This window comes from Berghia stephanieae, chromosome 8 (assembly GCF_034508935.2).
Source record: "Berghia stephanieae isolate SIO BIC M18660-M18661 chromosome 8, UCSD_Bste_1.3, whole genome shotgun sequence".
Classification (NCBI taxonomy): Eukaryota; Metazoa; Mollusca; class Gastropoda; order Nudibranchia; family Aeolidiidae; genus Berghia; species Berghia stephanieae.
In genome coordinates this window covers 286,371-291,334 of record NC_088367.1, presented here as the reverse complement: position 1 = coordinate 291,334, position 4,964 = coordinate 286,371, and the positions used below count along the sequence as shown (strand labels likewise).

Sequence of the window (4,964 nt, the reverse complement as noted above, 5' to 3'; positions counted from 1 at the left end):
TTTATTTTGTTTTTTTGTGTTTTAAAAATATATTTGGGGGTTTTCGTTTTCAATTCAAAATTGTTGAAAGAGTTGAGTTCGGGATGCCGTGTTTTTTACATATCTCCGTCTTGATCAACTTTTTTTTCATCGACTTCACGTAGTAGTAGTATTTTGATTTTAAACTCCAACGTGTAAGCACAGTGCTTTCTTTTAGACAACTTTTAGTAAAATGCAAAGCTAAAATAAGATCGAAAGTTCTTGTGCGATAATTGATAATGAATGAGGCACAGCTACTCAGAGGTGAAGTGAAATGGAAATGAAAAGGCGTGTCAATGCTAAGCTGTCTACTAGGCATCTCTCTTTTGTTGAAAAGCCATTAGGTTCAAAGGCCTAATTACATAGAACCCCCCCTCTCTCTCTCTCTCTCTCTCACACACACACACACACACACACACACACATTTAAACAAAGTGGAATTGAAATGGCATGTCAATGGTAAGTTGTCTACCCCCCCCCCCCCCTCCTTATTCTCGTGTTGAAAATCCAGTCAGTTCCAAAGCATCAACACACGACCAGAACATCTCGCTTGCGTGATTCTACACCCCAACTCCCCCTCTTTCCTCATTTTTCGCCTGCCAGTCACCCGCTGTCTTCCTTTTCCAGTCTGTGCGATTGTGGTGTTGGCCAAGCCCAAGTGCAGTGTTTGAAGTGTTTGCCTGCCCCCCACCCCACCCATCACCCTCATCTTATACTTGCGCTCTTTGTTTAATATCGCCGGGCATTATTACGTGTGGCCACCTTCCCCAATTTTTGAAGAAAATAGAGAGAGAATAAAGGAAGGTGTTCTCAAGTTGTTTCGGTTTAAAGAAAGCCCTTCTTAGAAGTATTTCGGTTCATCGTAAGAATTAGTACAAAGATAATGAAGAAACTAGTACAATTTATTAAATTCTTTGCGGTTTAAGGTATTTTTCGGTTTAGCCTCTTTCGGTTTAAAGTAATTTTACTGTAATCTCATTCTAAGACCTAAGACAAGACAGAAAGCAAGTTGGAAAACAGATATAGAGGGATAGAAGACGCAGTAAGTACCCCCCTGCCCTGCCCACTATCGGTGGTAGGAACCCCATCCAGCCACATTTTTTTCTCAAAAGCCGAGAACGCTCAAGTGGAAATTAGTTCAAAGCATGCTGCTGGTGTGAGAATAGCACCATGTGTCAGAATGGTACCATGTTGACAATAATAGTAATAATATTAGTAATTGACACTATTTTTTAGGTTATATCATGCAGCGCCAGTAAAAAGGAAGACAATGGGATAGTAAAAAGTTCTAGAATTACAATTAAAGCACCCAAGAAAAAGTAAGACATAGGGGAACTGGGAACAAATAGGGATCAGGTGTAGATTCCAAGAGCACACCACCAATGTACTTAGTTTGAGATCACACTGTAAGTCTCATCCGGACACAAGCACAAAATCCAACAAAGAGGAATACACTCAAATGCTTACATTATACATTCAAAATGACAATTATAATAATACATAACAGAAAGATGATTTACAAGGAAAAAAATATAAGCTCCCAAAACAATAACTATGCATTTGACTGTTTCCCTACCAGCTAGGACTCCGGCCAGGGTCAAGACAAAACCAAGTAATCTCATTCCAAGACAAAGACAGAAAGCATGTTGGAAAACAGATATAAGGGGATAGAAGACACAGTATGTACCCCCCCCCCCCTGCCCACTTTGGGAGGTCAGGAACCCCACCCAGTTTTTTTTTAGGTTGCAAAGGACAATCGATTTCCTGGTTTCAGATAAGAAAATATGTGGAAAATACTGTGTCCTGGTCTGGGATGTGTAAATACAACCCTAGCCTATTACTCTTATGTTGGAAAATATGTGAAAAGTCTTGATTTCTAGATTTGGGATAATGTATATGAACAGTCCCTTGTGGATCATTCTCAACGTGTGTTAAGCAGCTCCATCAAGCACTTCAGGCTTTCGCAGATGATGACAATGACACCATGTTGGTCGGTTGTACACCAAGTGTGTCTCCTGACTTGAAACTTTAATGTTGAAGAAAAGCCAACACATTTCTGTTGTTACAATCTTGTGACATAGACATCAGCACTCTTGCATTCTGCAACATTGCTAAACAGAGTATTGTTGTCCTTGAGCGCCAACTGGAGGATTTTCTTGAAGGTGGCGTATTTGGTGACAAAGTGGACAAGAAATGGACAAAAAATACTGGACATCTGCCCACTGAAAAATCTAGTGGGAGAAAGAATCTTCGGGGCTTTAGTTAACGGCATGGGAAAGAGGCGTCACTCAACAATTCACTACAGATCCACTTTACTTTAAACATTGTGGAAGCACAACAAAATTGGAAAGTGGTTGAACAAGCTAACATCCACTGAGGTCAAAAATGTCTTTCTGGCAGCATCACAAGATGGATCAAAACTCACAAAAAAAGCACATTGTTTGTGTTTAGGTGTTTAACTGCGCTTTCGACACATTTAGGTCATTTAAACACCCATTTATAGCTTTTATAAATTTTTATCAGTCTCGAAAAATTTTTTTTTAAATGTTTATTTACAATTTCTGCAGTTCACATTCATGCAGACACTAAAATTGTAAGCTGATCGACTGACAGGAACAGAGACTTCAAGATCCTGGTTTCATATTGTTGTGACCTTATCTGTTCTGTGTACACTTTTCAAAATATGTCGAACTGTGAAGTCACAACAGCTTCTGCAGAGGGACTAGAGTAAATTTTCTGGCGTTTTCTTATTCCAGGTTTCTCTTTAATTTTATTGAATAAACCTTTATATAAATGTCTGTAAAAATAATGTTGTTTCCACTATCTTATTTTTATTGTTGTAATCCATTCCTAAAGTTGGGTAAAACTTTAAAATTTGAAGAGGGCCGTAAACGTTTTGAAGTCCCTAAACTTCTAAAGGTCATAACTTTTATATTTGATGTCCAATTTTCAAAGAGTAAAAAGTATCTTCCTCGATTTCATGAAATCTATCAGTATAAATAGAAAACAATTCTCGAAATGCAAAACAAAAATTCACTTTGTAAAACCTAGTACTAGTAGTATTGACCCTATTTTTGAGGTTGCAAAGAACATCTGATTTCCTGGTTTCAGGTAAGAAAATATGTGGAAATACTATGTCCTGGTCTGGGATGTAAACGCAACCCTTGCCTCTTGTGTGTGTGAAGTCTGATTTCTTGATTTGGGATGTAAATACACACAATATGCATTCCTATGTAATGCTTGTGTTTTCTTATTTTGGTTCTATATTTGCTTTAGTGTGGCCCTTTAGCAAGCCATGTACACCCCATTGGTCAGAATCCGGATGTCATTTGAACTTGGAGTGGAAACTAAACTCTGGAGACAAAGCTCAACAAGTGGCAATGGCAGAGGTGATAAAAGGAAAGCAATCCAGGGAAGGTGTTCACAGTGCCCAAAGAAAGAAAGACAAAACAGTAAAGAAGTCATGCAACAAGTGTGTAGTATTCATCTGCACACAGCACAGCCAATTAGTTCGCATTCAGTGTGCAAACTAAGAATGTATACCACGGATCACTTTTTGTTTTTTCACCAACCTCTCTTCTTCTTGCCGACAGTCCAAAGTAGAGACACGTCGAGCGGCAACTCTCTACGACTTAGGTGATGATGGTATCGATAACGAAAGCATTACAGTAGAGTCTGGGACCTCAGCTGCAAGGCAAAGTTGTAAGCGTCCTAAAAAAAAAAAAAAGGAGTATTGTCTTATGAAGACTCGCTTTTTAAGATTTTGCAGGACAAATCTCAGGAGGAACTTGAGGAAAAATCTTTTCTGAAGTCTCAACCTTCAAATTTCAAACCTTCCAATCCAGATTTTTAAAATGGACTTGCGAATCGAGGTGATGCAGCAGTTTTGCAATTTTCAGAGGAGCTGGAACTGCTACTAGTACCAGTATTAGAGCTGTGCCAAGGTTTATTCATAACATGTTTCCAGTCACAATTCCAGCGTCAGATGCAGGACGAAACCTATTCACAGCAAAGTTACCAGCATGTGGACTGTGCTACTACTTGTTTTTGTTTGTTTGTTTTTTAGGTTTTTAATGGCGTTTGCAACACTATAGGTATTTCAAGCGCCCGTTTCTAGCTTTTTTTTTGTTTGTTTTGTTTGTTTGTTGCTTTAGGTCTCTTCCAACACAATTGAGGTTATATGAGAGACCGCTGAAACAAAAAAAAACAAGCAATCTAACAAAAATAGTACAAATATCAATCAAAATCATAACCTAAAGATATCATAAGCTAAATTATAAATAACCAAGAACAAACAGGCAGAGGATTTACAGGAAAAAAAATATCCCCTGTCAAAAATACAATCACAAACCAAAGAAGCAGGATAGGCTAGTAAAGAGAAGAAGAAACGACATCACTATCGGATCGTACACCCATGCGAACATCATAGGTATATGATTCAAGGGTGATGCTCCCATCCAACCACCCGCGTTTCTAGCTTTGATCAATTTTTATCGGCATATAGAGGCCACAGCTGCTCTATCGTGTTATTATTTTTAAAATATAATTTTTAAAATTAAAACCATAGTACACTCGAGCACGGAAATCTGGAAATCTCAAACTCGGTACAATTCCCAGTTTTAATCCCTCTATTTTGTTAGTATTGCTGCAACCCACAACCTACTGGCATATGGGCTGCAGGGTGTTGCAAATATTGCCAAACATTCTGGAAAATTATCAATAGAGAGTGATTCTGGCGCCGACCATGAGTCAAAGAGGTCATGTTATTTTTATCTGATTCTTGGTCTTACAAATAAACTTGACCCTAAAATTTTGCTCTGGTTTTGTCCTGATTTGATTTGAGTGTGTTATTGAATGTCTTTTTGGATTTTTTTCTATAATTTTCACCTGCCTGGAGACTTTCCGAATGATGCTTGTCAAGATAAATGAAATTAAAAAAAAAATTT

At 38.1% G+C, this 4,964-nt stretch overlaps 1 protein-coding gene across 1 annotated transcript in view; it reads right to left on the bottom strand.

Moving 5' to 3' along the window:
* Nucleotides 1-1,746: 1,746 nt before the first annotated feature.
* Nucleotides 1,747-4,964, bottom strand: part of LOC144977974 (uncharacterized) — a 9,551-nt gene continuing 6,333 nt past the window's right edge. Inside the window, exon 2 of the mRNA XM_078923381.1 lies at nt 1,747-4,964. This exon is cut by the window's right edge and continues 2,494 nt beyond it. The gene's annotated coding sequence lies outside the window, so the exon portion shown is untranslated.